The sequence below is a fragment of the Notamacropus eugenii genome, chromosome 2 (genome assembly GCF_028372415.1).
Source record: "Notamacropus eugenii isolate mMacEug1 chromosome 2, mMacEug1.pri_v2, whole genome shotgun sequence".
Lineage (NCBI taxonomy): Eukaryota > Metazoa > Chordata > Mammalia > Diprotodontia > Macropodidae > Notamacropus > Notamacropus eugenii.
The window spans coordinates 10931204-10953596 of record NC_092873.1 but is presented as its reverse complement, the minus strand read 5'-3'; the positions used below and the strand labels follow the sequence as shown (position 1 = coordinate 10953596).

Here is a 22393-nt window from a genome sequence, read left to right as displayed (position 1 = left end):
TTAGAGAACGCTTTTACGATGGAAGGGAAGAGGAGGGAGGTGAGAGTGAGAGAGTCAACCTTACCATCATCAGAATTAGCTTAAGGAAGGAATAACATCCACACTCTCTTGGGTATGGACATCTATCTTACCGTACAGGAAAGTAAGGGGAAGGGCATAAGAGGGGGGGATTGACAAAAGGGGAGAAGTTTGGGGGAGGGGGTAATCCAAAGCAAACACTTTGAAGGAGGGACAGGGTGAAATGAGAGACGAGAATAAATGGCAAGTGTGATTGGATGGAGGGAAATATAGCTACTCTTTCACAATATGATTATTTTGGAACTATTTAGTATGACTTCAAATGTCTAACATATATTGAATTGCTTGAATTCTCAATAAAGGTGGGTGGGGAGGGAGGAAGGGAGAGAACTTGGAACACAAAGTTTTGAAAACAAATGTTATAAAATTGTTTTTCCGTGTAAATGGGAAATACAACAGGCAACGCAGTTTACCAAGCTACCTCATCCTAAACAAGACATAAAATAAACAATGTCTTAAATAAATGAGTTATGTTCAATCATTTGTAAATATGCACACATAAATATAAAACAAAAAAAAATTCCTGTATAGTAGCGTTTGAATGTAAAATTACAGTCTAAAAGGCCATGGAAAAGTACAATGGAATTGATACTTTGTGAAGTATTTCTCCCAATACAGAATCAGCATGATGTAATGAATACAATAAGCCTCAAGTCCAGAAAGATCTGGTTTCAAATGTTGACACAGAGTTCATCTTACCTGACTCTGAGCCAGAGGTCTGAAATTGGCCCGAATTTCTCCACAAAACTCAGTCCTGGGGGAATCTATTTGACACCACTGATCTCTCCTCACCTTCCATAAGAATGTAAGTTCCAGAGAAATCCTCTCTTTTTACAGAGAGTATTTCCTTACCTGAAAATTCTTGGCGAATGAAATTTCAAGATCATTCCGTTTTGCTCTTTCTTACATTACACTTTAGTATACATCCCTCACTATTTCAGAATAGTTCGTTGTTCTCTAGGATCTTTATCTTTTACTTATTTTCTTATTGATTTACGTAAAATTATTCAAGTCTTTCTACATGGGGGAAAGGCAAAGTCTTCATAAGTCAGAGCACTGGATGGAACCTGTTAATCACATGAAATTCAGTAAGAATGAATACAAAATTATATAATTAAATACAAAATAGTTTCATATGCATAAATTGGAAGAAATAGAATTGGACAGCATTTTGTCTGAGAAGATGTTAATCTTAGTCAGTTCTAAACTGAAGCTGAGTTAGTACTGTTATCTGAGAACCCAAAAGCTAGTGTAATTTTGCATCCTATTCAGAGAAGCATAGCTTTCAAAACAGACAAGGTGAAAATCCCTGTGTACTCTGAAGTGAATAGATTTACTTATCCTGATTAATTCATTTGTGACTCTCACAGAATTATGATAAATAGTAAGAACGATGCCTAACAGGAAGACCCTGGGGGTCCATGACTTGTGAAGATCTGTTAAAGGAACTAAAGATATTGATTCTTATGTCTTCAGGATTTTGAAGGACAGTCATTTTGAAGAAAGATGAAGCATTCTGTGCTTCAGACTGAGGATCAGAGCTCGGAGCAATGGATCAGAGTTTCCAAAATGTACATTTTTAGGGTGAATGTCAGGAAAAAATTGTTAACCAACAGAAACATCTTGAAACAGAATGCGCTCACTTGAGACGTGGTGGCCACCCCCACCTGTGAAGACTTCAGGTTGAGGCTTGTAAGAGTTAGGTCCCTAAGAATTGATAAGGCTTGCCTTGGTTACTGACTGAGGTTGCTTTCCATCTTTGAAGTGCTATAATATTTTGGCTTTTCATTTTCGGTAGCCTGCATTTCTTTGAATCTATAAAGCTATTTTCCTTGCTTTTTCACATTATATATTCCAGTTGAAGGTCAAATGTTGTTGCTGACTTTGGAAGGAAAAAGGATGATTAAAAATTTTCTGAAATTGTTGTCCCCAGGACGAAGAAGAGCTCATCTCAAAGAGACTTTTTTCTGGAGCTGAAAGCCAGAGTTGAACAAGGTGGAATTGTGAATAATCCTCTTGGAAGCAGAAAGAAAAAGAAGTAGCTTCTTCCCAAATCACTGAGATTTCTGAGGTATTCACTTTGATCACTTTCCAACCTAAGTCCGTATTTTAAAAATCAGGATCGTGCTTCTTCATTTTGGGACATATTTGTCATCCTCAGTCCCGTCCATCTGTCTACAGCACACAAGTCGGGACATGGCTGGTTATCAAAATCCGCACACGCTGTTTGTTAAGTTTGGTTGTTCCTTTTTCCTTTTTCCTTCAATGGCCATTCCTGAGACCCAACTCTACTTCAACTCAAAAAATTCCTGGATTTCAGTAATGCCTTTGCCTTTTCTGGTCAGAGAAAAGGAGGAGATCATCAGTGTCATTAACCCCTAAATTAGTGGGAGAAAGGAATGCAAAGAGGTAGAAAGTGACACCTCCAAAACAAACCATTTTTATTCCTTGATTAAGTGATTCATCTCTTTGTACTTTTCACGAGAGAGATTAAGGGTTACTATTTATATATGTAGAGAGAGAGAGACCAAATACATATAAATAGAGCAATAATATATAATAATATATAATATGTAATATAATAATATAATATATATACATATATATATACATATATATGTATATACACACACACACATATTATTAATTTGCTGTATTTCACTTTGTTGTCTCATTCATGTTCCATGAAAAAGAAGTAAAAAAATATTTGCCGCAGAAAAACTTTTCTTAGATTCCTGACCTCTGGCTTTATCTGTGACCTGAATTCCTACATTCGTTCTAATTCAATATTGCTCACCATGATAGTAATACATATTCATCAAATTCTAAATTTACAATTTTGCATTTTCATATTTTCTTCAAAAGTTGTTTGAAGGAAATCATTTGTGTTGGTGGCCCCCAGTAATCCTTGGTTAACGGTGCCTTGGAGTGCTGGTTTTAACTCAGCTGAAACCTCCTCATACCCTCCTGCTAGACTCCCAGAAAAGATGTCACAGAATGGAGCTAATAAGCTTTTTGATATAACTCTTTCCACCAGTCCTGAATGGGGAACAATGATCCTGGACCAGTTTTACTATGATAGGAGTGCAATATGCACTTTTTACACTTTGGCCTCAGTAATGCTTTCATCATTCTTTTAAAATATGATGGTGAAGGGTAGGTTACCATCACGAGGAGACCGCACTGCAGATCTCACTTTTTCCATCCCGAAAATGAGAGGTTTTGACTTAACAACTTCTAAAAGTTTTAAATCAGTGTTGCTGTGAAAACGTTACAGCTATCAGCAAAGAGAATTTTCTGAGGACTTCTACTAAGAAATTTATGACTTATCACTTCATTGTTCTGGAGATAATATAATTGTAACAAGACAATGATTCTAAACGTAGGACAAATGCTTGTCTTCAGCTCCTAAGAGGAATTAGCTATTCCAACAGCATCTTTGATTTGGAGTTTGAAGAGATGTGGTTTGAAACACTGCTACTACTACGTACTGAGTGTGACAATGGGCAGGTTATTCAGTAATGTGTCCTACCGTAAATCCTGATGTGTAAAATGGGGAGAATAATATAAATATTTCCTTCATAAGTGTGTTGCAAATTTTAGCCGTGATAATATATTGGAAGAACTTTCTAAAATACCTTAAAAGGCAATGTGGCATGAAGACTTCACACAGGCCTGAAAGGATTTATTAGAAGTGATGATTAGTGATACGAGCAGAACCAGGAAAACTCTGTACACAGAAAAAACCACAGTGTGCCACGAATTTTTCTGGTACACTTAGTAATTCATTGCCATGCAAGTACCTAAAAAATTCTGAATGGCCTTTAGAGGCAAAACGCCTTGCACATCCTGAGACAGAAATACTGAACTGGATCACAGAATGAAGCAGACCATTTTCCTTTGGATTACGTTTTGTTTTATGGTTTCTCCCATTCATTTTAATTGTTCTCTGCAACGTGACAAACAGGAAAATGTGTTTAATAGGAATGTACGTGTAGAACCTATATAAGATTGTACACAGAATCAGGGAGAGAGTGTGTAGAGAGAGGTGATGGAGGAGGAGGAAAGGGAAAACATCTAACCTATATGGAAGTGACTGTAGAACACAGAAAACAAAAAAATAATTTAATATATAAAAAAGGCAATGTGTAAATATTAAATATTTTTATTTTTATTGTAGCGCTTTGACTAAGCAGTTTGGAATAGAATGGATACAGCAAAGGAAATAAAATATGCTGAAAGGCAGCTTCGTGGGACTAGACGTTCACTTCATATCTTCTGATTGATGAAGCACTTTTAAGACCTGTTCTTTATGAAAACTGAGTCTGACAGAAATGTGAAATAGGTGAAACTCCCTTAATTTAATTTTTTCTGAGGAAACTCTGCTTCTTGATATCTTAGCATTTATTTTGAATTACTAAAGAAAATCAGAATACATAATTTTTTTTGAGTAATAATTTTTTCTGTTTGTTATATTTAGATTCCTAATGGCAATGAGAAAGAAAAAAATGTCTGTTGCATAAAAATCTAATCCTACACGACGAAGTTGCCAACCTCAAACTCGAACTAGACACAGTAATAATTAAGGATGAAGAAAAAGAATGTCATTGTATGGAAGATATAAAAGTTTGAAAATAAAAGATTGTGGAGCTTCAAAAGAATTACAACTGAATGAAGAAGTCTTAAGAAAAATTACATTCCAGTGCAGTGGAAAAGTACATGATCTGACGACTGAAAATGCAGTGCTGAACTTTAAATTGGACAATGCAAAGCAGAGACAGACTAGAGAGGGTAATTGCATCATGTAGTTCCCATGTGATTTCTGCTGTTCTCGATCATGAGCAAAGTCAGCCATCAAACTAGCCCACGAACATTCCTTTCAGGGAGAATGAGATGAGTGGCTTTGTTTACAATACAAGCTATCATGACACGCCTAGCTTAAGAGAGAACAATGGTGTCCTTCCTCATGAGCTGTCTAAAGCTGAAAGAAAAACCAGTAGTTTACAGCATGAGCTGTCTGGTGCACGATTGCCTCAGGGAAAAGATACTCATTTGAAAAGCATACAGAGAGAATTAAACCTTGCCCAACAGAAGAAAAGGCACTTCAACACACAAATCAACTGAAAAAGGGGAAACTGAACAAATACGTTATCAAATGGGAATCTATCCAAGAAAGATTAGCAGAAATCCAGAGTGAAAATATGTTGTTTCAGCAACAGCTTGAAGACACCCAAAAGAAAACCATGACTAAAGAAAATTTCTTGAGTGATTCCCAGGTACTGTTCATTGATCTCTTGAATAAAGTTTGTGCTGACGCTGAAAATCAAGTTCTTACGGTAGAATAGAGAAATAAAGTGTTGACCAGTGAATGTATGTACTTAAGAGAGCAAATGTGTACATATGAAAATGCGAAAGCTGAAAGCGAGGTAGGGTTTTAAATATTCAGCTTGGGTAAACATTTAACTTTTTGAAATCAAAGTCAAAATTGTTTTGATGAAGATAATTTAAGCATTTGAATTTTCAGCAGGCACCCAATATTATTAACTATTATTGTCAAAATTTTGAAATGTAAGAAAGAAGAACGAGAAACAATAGAATGATAAAATAATACCATAAGAATGCACAAGTAAGTGTGAATTTAATAATAGTAATGAAATGTAATACAGTAAAATACAGGTAATAAAGTTAATAAAAGTAAATACTTAATATATAAAATTAAAATTTTTATGAAATAAAAATAAATTTTCATAAAGAAAATATTTATGTAGAAATAAAAAAAATAAAAATATGTAAGCATAAAAATAATATTAAAAAATAAAGTGTCAATATCATCTTTTAGATAAGATGACTCACTTTGCTTAAAGAAATTGTATAGTCAATGAAATTTTCTTTTCATTAGTATAGATAGTGTAATCTCTTGTGCATAGATATTGATAAATTGATTATTCTAATTCCTTTCCAAATATTCCATTTTCCTAACGAAATGGAATAAATTATTGGAAATGCTAAAACTTCTGAAGAATCCTACAAAATTTTGCTAGGAATAATGTAGCAATTAAAATCACATATCTCCCTTGAGATACTGGTGAGTATTAGCATTACCCTTTTCATAAGAATTTTAAAATGTTCATCAGTCTGACGAGTTTTTATTCATACTCCTTTGAACTAATTTTAGAAACTTTGAAGAACGAATCATATTTTTAGTGGAATTCCAATGACTAGTCTCTACTTTCCTTTAAAATTTAGGACAGTATTTCTATTAAAACGAATATAATTATGCACTAAGCATTAATATTTTCTGTTACTAAGCTTATTATTTTTTGTTTTTTGCAGCTGCAAAGTCAACCAGTACATATTTACTTTTGGGGGGATTTTTAAAAAAAATTTATTTATTTAGCTTTTAACATTCATTTTCACAAAATTTTGGGTTCCAAATTTTCTCCTCATTTCTCCCCTGCCCCACCCCAAAACACCAAGCACTCTAATTGCCCCTATTACCGATCTGCCCTCTCTTCTAACATCCCTCCCTTCCCTTGTCCCGATCTTCTCTTTTGAACTGTAGGGCCAAATAACTTGCTATACCCCATTAGTAGTATTTCTTATTTCCTAGTAGTAAGAACAATACTTGAGAGTTGTTCCTAAACTTTGACTTCCAACTTCTCTTCATCCCTCCCTCCTCACCCATTCCCTTTGGGAAACAAGCAATTCAATATAGGCCATGTCTGTGTAAGTTTGCAAATGACTTCCATAATGGTCGTGTTGTGTAACACTAACTATATTTCCCTCCATCCTATCCTGCCCGCCATTGCTTCTATTCTCTCTTTGGATGCTGTCCCTCCCCAAGAGTGTTGACTTCAAATTGCTCCCTCCTCCCAATGCTCTCCCTTCCATCATCCCCCCCACCCTGCTTATCTCCTTGTCCCCCTCTTTCCTGTGTTGAAGATCAGTTTTCATACCAAAATGAGTGTGCATTTTATTCCTTCCTTTAGTCGGATTGATGAGAGTAAGCTTCATGTTTTTCTCTCACCTCCCCTCTTTTTCCCTCCACTGAAAAGTCTTTTGCTTGCCTCTTGTATGAGAGATAATTTTCCCCATTCCATTTCTCCCTTTCTCCTCCCAATGTATTTCTCTCTCACCGCTTAATTCCATTTTTTTTAAAGATATGATCCCATCCTCTTCAATTTACTCTGTGCTGTGTGTGTGTGTGTGTGTGTGTCTGTGGGTGTGTAATCTTACCAACTACTCAGATACTGAAAAGTTTGCAGAGCTATAAATATTGTCTTTCCATGTAGGAATGTAAACATTTCAACTTTAGTAACTCCCATATGACTTCTCTTTGCTGTTTACCTTATCATGCTTCTCTTCGTTCTTGTGTTTGAAAGTCAAATTTTTTTTTCAGCTCTGGTCTTTTCATCAAGTGTACTTGAAAGTCCTCGATTTCATTGAAAGACCATTTTTTCCCCTGAACTAATATACTCAGTTTTGCTGGGTAGGTGATTCTTGGTTTTAGTCCTGGATTCTTTGACTTCTGGATAATCACATTCCATGACCTTCGATCCCTTAATGTAGAAGCTGCTAGATCTTCTGTAATCCTGATTGTATTTCCCCAGTACTTGAATTGTTTCTTTCTAGCTGCTTGAAATATTTTCTCCTTGACCTGGGAACTCTGAAATTTGGCCACAATGTTCCTAGGAGTTTCTCTTTTTGGATCTCTTTCAGGTGGTGATCCGTGGATTCTTTCAATATTTATTTTGCCCTCTGGTTCTGGAATCTCAGGGCAGTTTTCCTTGAAAATTTCATGAGAGATGATGTCTAGGCTCTTTTTATGATCATGGCTTTCAGGTAATCCCAAAATTTTTAAATTGTCTCCCCTGGATCTCTTTTCCAAGTCAGTTGTTTTTCCCATGAGATATTTCACATTATCTTCCATATTTTCATTCTTTTGGTTTTGTTTTGTGATTCCTTGTTTTCTTATAAAGTCATTAGCCTCCATCTGTTCCATTCTAATTTTTAAAGAACTATTTTCTTCAGTGAGCTTTTGGACCTCCTTTTCCATTTAGGTAATTCTGCTTTTTAAAGCGTTCTTCACCTCATTGACGTTTTGAAACTCTTTTGCCAATTAACTTAGGCTATTTTTGAAGGTGTTATTTTGTTCAGCATTTTTTTGGGTCTCCTTTAGCAAGGTGTTGGCCTGCTTTTCATGCTTTTCTTGCATCTCTCTCATCTCTCTTCCCAGGTTTTCCTCCACCTCTTTAACTTGATTTTCATATTCCTTTTTGAGCTTTTCCATGTCCTGAGCCCATTGAATATTTATTTTGGTTGTTTGGGATACAGAAGCCTTGACTTTTACGTCTTTATCTGACGGTAAGCATTGCTTTTCCTCATCCAAATGTATGAGAGGAGATATCTGCTCACCAAGAAAGTAACCTGCTACAGTCTTATTTTTTTTCCCTTTTTTGGGCATTTTCCCAACCAGTTACTTGACTTTTGGGTCCTTTGTCAAGAGTAGGGTATTCTCCGGGAATCTGTGAGATTTCACTTCCTCCAAAGTGGCACAATCAAGCGTGTCCTGGTCTGGATGCAGAGAGGGATTTCTATGCCAAGAATCTTAGCAGATACCTCTCCACTGGCACTTGGCCTCGAGTTCCCAAGTCAGCACTTGGGGCTGATTTTCAGATAGGCTGGATGGCAGGGCCATCATTCAGTGTGAGGCAAAGAGCAGCTAGCCCAGGGCCTCCACCCAGGGCAGAGGCAAGACTCAGCTCTTCAATGGCCCCAGGGGTTTTTACGCTCCAACAAGGGAGCTTCCATAGGGGCTGCTGTGCAAGATCTGTGGCCACTGCCTGCTGTCAGAGCTATGGGAAAGCCGTCTCCCTTCCTGGCCTGCTGATTGAACCCCGTCACTGACCTTTGGTGCCTGTGGGCCAAGGGGTCTGAGGCCTCACTGTTGCAACTGCAGATTCAGCCCCTGAGGTGTCCTCACTAATCTTACTTTTTAATTGTTTGGGCGTCCCTACTAATTTTTTTTTTATCTCAGTATTTTTTATTGTTTTAATAACTATCCTTGCTCAGTGTCCAAAATTGCAGTTTCTGGAATCATTGCCTTTTATTTGTTGAATATGCATTGCCCCTTACAATCTACAAGCAGTTCTCATTCTCTCTGATTCATCATCAATTCAATGGGGAAACACGTCATAAAAAAATTTTTAAATTTTATTTTTAGTATATATGGTCATGAATTTGAATCCAGTCCTTCCATACTACAATTCAGTTTACTTGTATGAATTCAGTTAATTAGGTCAGTTTTATTTTCACAAGTTTTTATTGCCATCTTTCTGCTTTCTCCTTCCTTCAAAAATTTACTAGACGTTATTTAAATTTAGTGTTACAAGGCACTTAATATTATCTAATAAGAGATAAAAAAGATTTGGTTCCTTTTATTTTTTGGTTTCATTTTCTCTTACTCATTGGTGCATTCATATACTTTGCTGTATGGTGAAGTGAAGATGATATTTTGTAGCATATCTCTCTATGCATTTGTGACTGTGTATTTCTGTGCATATTTGGACATATGGATATGTGCATATGAATGAATATACTTATGTATGTAGAAACACTGACCTTGCAATATACTGTGTATACATAAGTGGAAAACTACCCTATTTTTATTGTTTCCATTTTCTCTGCCCATTGGCTACAGCCAGACGTGTAATTCCTATTCTAATGGATAAGAGAATTGCTTTGAAGGCTTGGCAAAGAGAGTTGAACATGTGAAAGGTAGTTAACAACGATATATGTTGCGGTTTTGGCTGCGAGCAAACTAAAACATACTTGTCAAGTCCTTTTACTAAGCCTGATAAGGATATCAGCGCCTATGTTCATTCTCCAGGTGAAACTCCGAGAGGAACGAAAATTCATCCCTTTCTTATGCATGTCTTCTTCATTGTAAAGGCAGGAGCAGAGAAAGAAAGTAGTTCACGTTTCTGAAAAAGGGAAGGGGAAACCCCTAATGTTTCTATCAAATATAAAAACTATTGATTATACCCACTCCATTACATCCCCTTCCATGTCAATTTCAGATAAAAGGGTTTAGTCCCTAGGTAACTTTGGAGGTCTTTTAATTTTTCTCTGAAAGAGGTAATGGGGAAATCAGGTTGAATGCATTGCTTAATGGGGAGTACACTGAGCAAGAAGAAGACAGCATTTGATCCATGCTGAGTGGAGGTGAAGTTGTATAGTTAATTGAGCTTTGTAGTCTCAGGAGCCAAGTTCCAATCCTTTTCTCTCTCAATGACTGCCTTTAGGACCGTGAGTAATTCAATTAACTTTTTTGGCCTTCAGTTTTCATGTTGGCAAAATGAGGTGCTTGTATTAAATAGTCCTTAAGATATCTCTAGCTCTAAATCTATGGTAATTATGAATATATAAATGAAGTTAAGTTGAATGAGAAAATATTAATTTCTGTTCATTTTAAAAGTGTATTCGTTTTTTTATGAGCTAATATCATGTCATGGAATCATGAACAGAAATAATTTGGAAATATTTCACTCAGGTTACAGTAAGAAAGCTTCAAGAAGAACTTGCTGATTCTTTGTGATATCAGTCCATGACAGTAGTTTCACAAGTTGCATCATTTTATCGAACTGATTTTGAAAATAAGAAAAAACTACAGAAGAAATTAGATCAAAGGAAAAGTAATGTATGTATGCATAAAATCTGTAATTTCTCACTGGTTAATGGAAAGTGTGTTGAGGGTGCTATTTCCTTTATTTCATCAATATTATAAATTTTCTGAACACTATGCCTGTCATTTACACTCACATAAAGCCAGACATAAAAACTCCATCACCTGTACACTTGAATTTTAATATATTAAATTAAATTGATATTTAATATTTTTTTTTATTTTTCATTTGTAACATATTTCATATCACATAAAACAATTCCCACCTTTGGTCGGGTGATGTCTCTTTTAAAGTGTTCACAATGTAGACCACAATGTAATTTTTTTTAGCGGTATTCCACTGAGATAGTAATGATAACTATGTATGCTTATGAAAGCCCTTGTTCTAATTGTCTCCACATTCCTACTAAGAAGTAGACGACCTTAGCTTACTGTTGTTGTTCTAAACTCCTAAGCCTAATAGCTTAATTTTAGACTTGACCTTGGATGTTCCCCTACCAACAAGCTATAATTTAATTGATCTCGTATTAGGCTTACCACCCTTTTGACTAGAGGAAATTGCCACTAAGTGTTAGGACATTGCAGCGAAAAACAAATCTCCCCAAATTCCTGTCAGTTTCAGGCAGGAATAGATTGTCAACTTGCATTCACTGAGGCTTCGAGTCTGCCAGCTATCAGTGGGGAAATTGAGTCAGGAGAATCCTACCTCAGCCCAGGCTGTACAGCCGCTCTCCCACCCTTCCCATGAGATCACCTTTTTCAATTCCTATACAGGTTTAATGGCATCATGGATTGGAGGCTCAGATTACTATTTTGCTATCCATATATGGAGTTAGATTCAGAAGAACAGTCACTTAGTAGTCTCATAGCATCTTCCAATAGCAAGTTGCAATGACCACGGTTTCAGTTATGACTATAATTTCACATTGGCTAAGGCACATCTTTTGAGAGAAGTCTTAAGTGACTTCCATGCCGTTCTATACCTGTTTTAGTTTCCACTTAAATAATAATCATAAAAACAAATTTACCAATCAAACCTTAACCTTTCCATCAATGCCAATTTTACCCCAGGTTACCTGACTCTAGGAGGTTTAGAACAAAATTCATTTCCCCAATCTAACGATGTCTCTGATGTAGTCTCAGTAATTAATTCTGTCAATTGTTTTAATGTTAAGTGCTTTAACATCACTTTGTAACATGTCCAATTATTCTCCCTATCTCTCCCGTCCCCACACGAACTAATTCCCTGCATTCTGATTACCCCTTCACTCGATGAGCTCTCCCTTCCATCACACCACACCCTTCCCTTTTCCCCATCTTCTGTCTTATTTTTTAGGGCAAGATAAATTTCTGTACCTCACTACCTGTGTTACTTGTTTATGGGTTATATGCAATAATAATTATCAGCATTCCTTTCTACTGCTTTGAATTCAACCTTCCTTCCCTCCCTCACTCTTTCTCTCCCTCCCTTCCTCCCTACTCCTCCCCTTGAGAAGGCAAATAATGTAATACAGACTAAATACAGGTCGTTTTGAAGAAGACTTCTGTAATGATCATGTTTTCTGATACTAAGTATATTTCCCTGTATCCTGTTCTATTCCCCGTTATGTTTTATTCCTTCATTTAACCTTCCTCCTTCCCAAAAGTGTTTATATCTAGTTATTCCCTTCTTCCATTTGCCCTCACTTCTATCATTCCCCTCACCCCTCTTGTTGTCTCCTCCCCTACATTCCTCTAGTATAATAGAGACTTTTATACCAAATTGAGTGAGCATTTAATTTCCTCCTTTAGATGAATGTAGAGAGAGTAGCATCACTTACCCCCTGTCCTCTTCTCCCTTTTCTCCTCCATTGAACAAGATTTTTCTTTATCTCTTGATGAGTTATAGCCTGTCCCATTGCATTTCTCCCTTTCTCCTCCCAGTATTTTACTCCCTCACACTTTAGGTTTTTTATATATATTTTTTGTAGATATCCTCTCTTCTGATTCAACACAGCCTGTACTCTTTGTCAATGTGTGTGTGTGTGTGTGTGCATGTGTATACAATCCTTCCACCTACCCAAACACTGAGAATAGTCTCAAGAGTTATAAATATTTTCTTTCAAAGTAGGAAGATATACAGTTCAGCTTTAGAAAGTTTTCTATGACTTTTCTTTCCTGTTTATCTTTTCAAGCTTCTCCTGATTTTTGTGTCTGAAAGTCAAATTTTCTATACAAGTCAAGTCTTTTCAACATGAATGCTGCAAAGTCCTCTATATCACTGAATGACCATTTGTTCTCCTGAAGTATTGTACTCAGTTTTGCTGGGTAGCTCATTCCTGGTTTTAATCGCATTTCCTTTGACTTCTTGAATATGCTTTCCCTAGCCCTTCCATCCCTTAATGATGAAGCTAACACATCCTGTGTTATCCTGATTGTATTTCCACAACACTCGAATTCTTTCTTTCTAGCTGATTGCTGAATTTCCTACTTGACCTTGGAACTCTGAAATTTGGCCACGATATTCCTAGGAGTTTCTCTTCTCGGGTGTTTTTCTGGAGGTGGTAAGTGGATTCTTTCAATGTTTATTTTGGCCTCTCGTTCTAGAATATCAGCACTGTTTTCCTCAATAATTTCATGGAAGATAATGTCTAGGCTCCTTTTTTGATCATGGCTTTCAAGTTGTCCCATAATTTTTATATCGTCTTCCCAGGATCTATTTTCCAGGTCATTTGTGTTTCCATTGAGGTGTTTCAAATTATCTTGTATTTTTTCAAACTCTTTTTTGTTTGTTTTCTAACTGCTCGGTTTATCTTACACTCATTCGTTTCCCTGAACTCAGTTCTCTGTTTCAGAGAACTGTTTTGCTCACTGAGCTTTTGAACCTTCTCCTTCTTTTGCCTAATTCAACTTTTTATTGCCTCCTTCTCCTCCCTGGCTTTTTGGACCTCTTTTTCCAATCGAGTCAGTCTCTTTACAAAGGTTTTATTTTCCTCAGCATTTTTGTGATTGTCTTTGAACCAGGTGCTACCTTGCTTTTCGAGTTTTTCCATTGCCTGAGTCTACTTTAAGTTCAGTTTGGAGGCCCTGGAGGCAGAGGTCTTAACTTCCTGTGACAGTAAGTCTTGTTCTTTCTTGTCTGAAAGGATGGGAGGAGACAGCTGGTCACCAAGAATGTAACCTTTGATGGTCTTACATTTGTTCCCTTTTTGGGGCACTTTCACAGCCATTTACTATCACTCAGGGATGACGTTTAGATCAGCTGCTCCCTACTGCCAGAGGCTTTCAGTTGAGCTTCTTGAACAATGGACCCAGGTTACTTCCCACCCTCTGTGGCTTCCCGTGTCTGCTCCTGGCCTCTGCCATCACTTTGGGCTATTGCTGAAGAAATCCCTTTATCTCTCCCCAGCTGGGAAATCGCTCCCCCATTGACTTTGGGTGATTTCTGTGTTGCTTGTGGGTTGAAGTAAGTGGGATCCTCCCTGTTAGGAGCTCTTCCCAGAGGTCTGTTCAGGTCCTCTTCCTCCCAGTGCCACATGGCCAGGGTTGAGCTCTGCTCTGCTCAGGGTCCTATGAGAGAGACCTTTCCTGTAAGATAGACCTTTCCTGTAAGCCTGCAGGTTGCCTTTGACTGGAAACCTCTTTCGCTCTGTTGCTCTGGGGCTTCTGTTGCTCTACACTTTGTGGAGAGACCTTTTTACCGTTATTTTGTGGGCTGTGGGGGAAGTGCTAAAGTATATGCATCTTCCTACTCCTCCATCCTGGCCCCACCCAATATTTAATCATTTCATAGCATTCACTGTTTATGTATTTGACAATTTTGTTTATCTAGCCTTACACAAAGAATCAGGTATTTTTCCAACTGCCAATAATAAGTAAATCATTTCTATCATACTTCATATTTAGAAGGACCTTTACATTTATTTCCTGATTTATTCCCCCAAACAGCACTGTGAAGTAGAAATTATTTGTCTCCTTCTCTTCGAACTACTCCTTGAATAAAAGCAAAATGTCATTTCGTCAAAATTTGTAAATACGTAAAATACACAAGCAAAATGCCATTGAGAATGAAAGTAATTAGGTGGAGAATCTCATTATTATCTTCTACCTTAATCAAACTGACCTCACCATGCTGATTTCCAGCTCCATACCTTCATCACCCTCTTCTTCTCACTCAGTAACACTTCCCTATTTAGTATACCTATCCAAAACCTATCTACTCTTCACTTCAAGGTGACTTTGAATTACAAAAGTATGATTCTTTTGCCATAACGCTTTTTGAACTTTTCATACCTATTGAATTCCTAATCTCCTGAATTCCACTTAGATTTGGACAAACCATAATTTAGTGGTTAACTTTATACTGATTGCCTTATGGTGTTCACATCTGTTAACAAATTATCATGTCCTGATTCTAAGTCTTTCTTTTCCAACTAGATTGTGGTTCCTTGAGGACAAGAATTATTTATTCTTCATTTACTCAATAGAGCTTCCTTTTCCCAAAGTGTTGGCAGTATAAGTAAGTGTTATTACTGTAGTAGTACAAGAAGTTGTAGTAGTTGTTCTAGCAGTAGTAGCACGAGTAGTAGAAGAGGAAGAACAAGGAAAGTAAATGTTTATTTGTTGATTTTACCATGAATTGAAAGTTTACGTAACATTAAATTTGTTCTAAGGCAATAGTTGGCATTTTTTGTTTTTCTAGTCTTATTTTTTATGCATTTTCAATTTCCCAGAGACCCAGTGGCAAAATAGAAATTCAGTATAAAATTATTTCATTCTCAACATTTTTAGTATTAGAAATTGTTACGATGAATGTGAAGTTAATCATAGAATAGCATGGCAGTCAAATTCTCACAACCTGCTCCCTTTATTACTATCAAATACCTTTCTCCATAATCAGTTGCTTTCCCACAGTTACGTGTCATTATGTAGTAGGCTATTTATCATGATACCAGCCCAAAAGTATAGAAATAGATATTTCTGATAACCTTCAAAACACAGTTTCAACCTAGTACCCATCATACGTGGAAAACTAAGCAAAATCTATGCCAAAGCAGTCAAAAATAGAACTTTGGATGGTGAGAGTTTGCAGAGATACATTGGGGGAATTTTGTATAGAAATTTGGACCTAGACTTACAAAGATCTGCCCTCATATATGGTCTCAGGTGCTATCCGTGCAATCCTAGGCAAGTCACTTAATCTTTTTCAGTTTCCACAACCATAAAATGGGGAATATGATTGCACCTACCTCCCAGGAAGTTTGTGAGAATTAAAGGAGATAATAATTGTAAATCTCCTAACTTTATGGCCTTTATACTTGGCACATATTAGACAGTTATTAAATATTAGTTTCTGTGCTAAAGAAAGATAAAACAGCTGTGAATTATATAGAAATTATTACTGCCTGCCACATTTTGATAAGCACCTCCTAATATTGCAGAAGAGTTCTCTCAACCTGGTTGATATAAGTATATCTGTATTAACTAAGAAATTATTGTGAGATCCAATTTACTTCTTAAAAAAATTCTTCTATTTTGCATTTGTATGCTTGAGAAATTTTTCTTGGTTTCAGAGATCAGTACTGGAATGAAATATTTTTGTTTCTGTACTAACTCCCCTATCACAGGTCGTCTTCATTTCCCTCACATTCCTTTTGGAACACATAGGTGAAAATATTCACCTTCAAATGCTTTTGGTTTCAGGCTGCAGTCGAGAAAGTAGGCATGGACTGAGCTCTCGAAGGTATAGCAAGGAAGCAACAATTTAGAGTCCATCTCTGACAACATGAAATTGGTCATTTAATTCACATTCAGGGGAAAGTGGCACCATTTCTTGTCTAATTTTCCTGATGATGAAAGTGTTCACTATGTAAGACTTCAGTGAAATGATAGTTACTTTCTTGAACAAAATTTATTTCATCAACCAGTGACTGTTAATTATGTGAATAGTACTATGATAGGTTCTGAACAGGTTACAAAGACTTGGTGTAAGACATGGCCTGTTGCCTTGAAGAATTTTCAATCTCACTGGGAAGCCAATACAAAATAGAGGAATTTCATTTATTATACAAGGTAGAACTTAAAGAAGTATTAAATAAATGCTATACCTGTAAGTATTTATATAAAGGAGAGATCACTATAGTTGGAGATTCGCGCAGGTGGTGTTGATCCATTACTGGGTTCCCAACACCAATAATATTCCGTATAAATTTGCTAAGTTAGTACCTCTGCTGGAAGTACAATTGCCAAGTACCTACATTATATATGTATATATGTATATATCTGTATATATCTATACACACATGCATATATATAAGCATATGTGTATATATGTATATCTGTTCCTGTATATATATATATATATATATATATATATGTATATATATATGTATATCTGTTCCTGTATATATATATATATATATATATGTATATATATATATATATATATATATATATATATGTATGTATATATATGTACACAGAAAAATATGCATGTGTACATACACAAATTTGTTCAAAATCTGCGTCTGAGTGTGACTTTTACCAGATTTTGAGTCCTAGCTCAGTCCATTGCCATCCAGATGATTTTCAACAAATGGCTTCCTGTTTCAGGCCTCTGATTCCTCATTTATTCCATGATGTGCTGACTCATCGCTAGTATCCCTTTCTGCTTTCACAATCTATAGTTCTAAAAGAGTAAACTGCACTTCTGTTACACACCTAGCAATGGATATGAATTGGACTGAATAGTTGTTGAGGATCCCTTACAATTTTGAAATGATATCCTTATTCCCTTTCGTTTTCAGTAGCCTCCTTTTCTTAGAATTTTTATCTCTTTTCCATCCTTTTTCACATTCTATATTCCAGTTAAAGTTAAAATGTCTCTGCAGAATTCTGAAGAAAAAAGTGATGAAAAACTTTACAATATTGTTCTCCCCAGGTTGAAGAAGAGCAAAATGACACTCAAAGACAAAGGCAGGGTCTGAGTGTCAGTTCTTTGCAAGATGGAATTCTGAATAAACCTCCATGAATGAACAAAGAAATAGAAGCTACTACTTCCAAAATGACTCAGGCTGGTCACCATTTCAAGTGAGCAGTAACGCCGATGGGTGAGTGGCGATACAAATATATGGAAGACAACACTCCATCAGGAAAAAGCTGTTCAGAATGTCTCTGTCAAGCCAACAGATGGCTATTGCCAACCCCCTTCCACCAGAGTACATAAATGCCAGAAAGACTGGCCTCCTCACAAACCAACTGCAGTAATTGCAGAAGGTTGTCCTGAAGGCTCTATGGCAGCACAGTTTCTCTTTACCCTTCCAGCAGACTGTGGATGCGGCCAAGCTCACTCTCCCAGATTATTACAGCCTCCTAAAGCTCTTGGAACATAAATAATATGCGGAAGCCTCAGAATGTATAGAAGACTTGAAAATATTGTTTTGCAATTGTTTTGCAAGCCAGGTGATGACATTGTTCTAATGACACAAGTCTTAGAGAAACTGTTTCTGCAAAAACTGTCTCAAATGCCTTCAGAACAACTAGTGGCAGGTGGAAAGGAAAAGAAAATGAAAAGGTACTCAACAATCTTTAGGAGTTTCCACTATGAAAGAAAAACCATTCCCTAGGGCATCAGAAAAGGTAGCTAAACAGCAAGTGATTCCATCTCCAGTATGTCCTGAGACATTACTTTCTGCATTGCACATTGCTAAAGCCGCTCCACCACGCTATAACACACAACTGTAACATAAGTTAAAAGGGGTGTGAAAAGGAAAGCAGATACTACAACCTGTATAACGTGGATAGATACATCAAGTAGCGAATCTTCATCAAGCCTGGTTGAGCACAAATCTGCTAAAATACCACTTGTAATAGAAAAAGTAGGGAAGAATATCATACCAGATTCTCAGCAAAAATATAGAGTTGGGAACATGTTAAATTAACTGAGTAATTAAAATACCGTAATGAAATTCTTGAAGAAATGTTTTCAAAGGACAAGGTAGCATATACTTGACCTTTCCATAAGCCTGTTGCTCTAGAACTCCATAAGTACAATGATGTTGTCAAAAATCCAATGGACCTTGGCACAACTAAAGAAAAAGGTATAACCAGAAATGTAAGGATGCACGTGAATTTGCTGCAGATGTTCAGTTAATGTTTATGAATTGCTCCAAGTATAACCTACCAGATCTTGAGGTGGTAGTGATGGCAACAACACTTCAGATGTTTTTGAGATTCAGTTTCCAAGATCACAGATGAACCCATTGCAAGAATGTCTATGTGCTATATAGAAACGGATGTCACCAAAGCATTCTGTAGAGAAAGTAGCAGTGGTGCTTCCTTTGAAGACAACTCTTTTGGAGAGTCTCCTGATGAGCGAGTGCAAAACTTCAGGAGCAACTTAAATGTATTCATCAACACGTGCAAGTTCTGTCTAAAGTACCTTACCATAAGTTGAAGAAAAAGAATGAAAGATCTAAAAGACAGAAGCAGAAAGAAACAAAGAAATGTATCAAGAAAGATGAAAGTCAGAGGGAAAAAAATAAGCAAATAACTACAGAAAGAGCTGAAAAATTGCCTGCCAAACAATTCAAGGAACAAATGTTGGCAATAAATCTGGGGAGGAAGATAATGCTAAGCCTAGGAACTATGATGAGAAAAGGCAGTTAAGCTTGGCTATCAACAAACGCCGCAGAGATAAACTTGTGTGAGTCGTCCACATAATAGTGTCAGGAGAATCATCTTTACTGAATTCTAATCCTGACAAGATAGAAATTGATTTTGAAACACCAAAAGCATCAGTCCTGAGAGAAGTAGAAAAATACGTTATGGTGTGTCTGAGAAAGAGACCCAGGAAATGTCACACTGTGAAAACACAAGTGTCCAAGGCCACGCGGGGGGCGGGCACAAGGTTGAGCCAGAACAGCAGCAGCAGCGACGGCGGTGGCAGCAGCTCCTCACCCTGGGGTAGCAGCAGCAGCAACTCGACATCTTCTAATAGCAGCGATTCCCATTCAGGTTAGTGTCCCTTTTCCATCTCTCTGTGTAGGTGGCACACCTGTTCCTTGAAAGACCAGAACTGTTCTCTTTATGGAGTATTTGTTGCATGCAACAGCAACGTGTGATTTGTACTGCCAGGTCCATTTGCCTTGCTTTCCATCCCAATCTTTCCTTCCCACCTTCAAGTATGTGAACTTGTACAAGACTCTCATAGACTGGTAATGTTCCAGAGATATTAACAGTTGACGAAAACAGGGACGATAGCTTAATAAAACGTTTGAAAATGTGAAATCTCCATCAGCTTATCACAGTAATAAAGGGTTGCTAAAGGCATGTCACTTTATAGTGACTGTGACTATCATCAGGTTCCTCATGGAAAGCAAGCCTACAAAACGTTGTCTCTGGTGTGGGATATTTCATTCATAAATTCTCATCAGCAAAATGGGGAGGATGACTACAAATATGTGTCTCATAAGGGTCATCCAAGTTGTAGGTGACATGATGTTTTGAAAGTACTTTTGAAAAACCTTAGAAGGCCCACATAAATAATTAGGTTTTGTTACTTTTATTGTAACACCGTGACTAATCCGTGTGGGATAGAATGGATAGAGCAAAAGAAATCAAATATACCGAAAGCAGACAGCTTTGTGGGCTTAAAATTACAGTCCATATTTTCTGACTGATGAAGCACTTTTAAGACCTGCTCTTTAGGAAAATTGAGTCTGACAGAAATGTGAAATAGATGAAACATCCTCAGTTTACTGAAAACACTATCCTTCTTGGCCTCCTGGGGTTGATTTTGAATTTCTAAGCAAAACTCACAATACATGAATTGATCTTGAGTAACATATTTTCTGTTTATTATGTTTAGGTTCCTGTTAGGAATGAAAAAGAAAAATATCTTTTGGATAAAAATGGAATCATACAGGATGAATTTGCCACGTTCAAAGTGGATGTAGACACAGAAATGATTAAGGATCAGGAAAAATAAAATCAATATATAGAAGACACTGAAGTTTTAAAAGTAAAGAATGATGAACTTCAAAAGGAATTACAACTGATTAAAGAAGCATTAATAAAATTCATATTCCACTAGGGTGGAAAAAATAAAAGTTCTGACAACTGGGAATGCAGTGCTGAACTCTAAATTAAACAATGCAAAGGGAAGGACAGCAGTCTAGAGAAAGAAATTGCATCATACTGTTCCCTTCTGATTTTTGCTGTTCATGCTCATGAGCCAAATGGGACATCAGAGAGAGCTCTTGAAAATTCCTTTCAGGGACAACGTGAAGAATAGCTTCGTTTACAACACAAACTAAGTCATGACTTTTCTAGCCTAAGAGAAAACCGTGGTTTCCTTTCTTAAGAGCTCTCTAAAGGTGAACAGAACCAGTAGGTTAGAAAAAGTGGTGTACCATGTACATGATTCCCTCAGAAAAAAGACATCCATTTGAGAAATCATACAGAGAGAATTGCACCATGAAAAACAGAAGGCAAAGGAATTTGAAAACACAATAGAACAGGAAAAGAATGAACCGATCAAATGTGTTGTCAAAGGGGCATGGTCAAGATGATGGAGTAGAAGCACGCACCTCTAGCACTCTCCTCCCACAGCCCATTAGATACGTGTAAAAATTAAATCTAAACAAATTCTAGAGCAGCACAAGCCACAAAATGTCAGATTGAAAGAGATTTCCAGCCCAGAGCAGCCTGCAAGTACACAGAAAAGGTCTGTCATGCTGTGCAGAGTGAACCACGGAATAGGTGGCACAGTGACAGGGACAAGACTGGAGCAGGCCTCAAGAAAGCACCAGCAGCAGCTGCATGTCCCATATTCCTCAACTCACAAATGCCAAAGACAGCTTCAAAGGTCAGTGAGAAAGCTCTTTCATTTGGGTGAAAAGGGAATGCAACAGTCTAATGCAGGACCCAGGCAGCTGCATCTTCCATTGTTGGAGCCCTGGCCTAAACCCCTGGGTGAATTGAGAAACTGATGTGGATCTCAATCCTGAGTGGGGACCTTGGGGTGAGAAGGAGTGGTAGCTGGTGTGGTGGAGTTGGTGGAGTCTCTGTAGAGGGAATACTGCTCAAGACCTGATCAGAGGCCAGGAGAGGAATCAATCCCTCCCCCTTGTTTTTGCCACCTCGCAGGCACTGAGAACTTACATGTACCTAGAGTATACCCTTCTCTTGATTAAGGATTCAAAAGTCAAGAAACTGGCTGGGGAAAAGTTCAAACAAGGGAAAAAACATCAGTATAAAAGACTATTTTCTTTGTGAACGGGTATTTCTTCCATTCTTTGGATGAGGAAGAATAATGCATAACATCAAGGGAAGTCAAGTCTTCTACATCCTAAACCTCTAAAATACATATGCAGTGGTCTCAGGCCATATAAGAGGTCAAAAATGATTTTCAAAATCAGCTAAGATAGGTGACGAAAATTGGGAAGTGTTATGAGAGTAATGCAAGAATATCATGAAAAACGAGTCAACAGCTTGCAAAAAGACAACCAAAAAAATACTGAAAAATTTAGCACCTTTAAAAATAGACTACCTCAAATGGCTAAAGCAGCCCAAAAAGCCAATGAGGAGAAGAATGCTTTAAAGAGCACAATTAGTGAAATGGAAAAGGAGGTTCCAAATCTCACTGAAGAA

At 37.0% G+C, this 22393-nt stretch overlaps 1 pseudogene; it reads left to right on the top strand.

Annotated features, from left to right (window-relative positions):
- The first annotated feature begins 25 nt into the window (after window positions 1-25).
- Window positions 26-21489, top strand: LOC140524357 (bromodomain testis-specific protein-like; annotated as a pseudogene).
- Window positions 21490-22393: the final 904 nt, after the last annotated feature.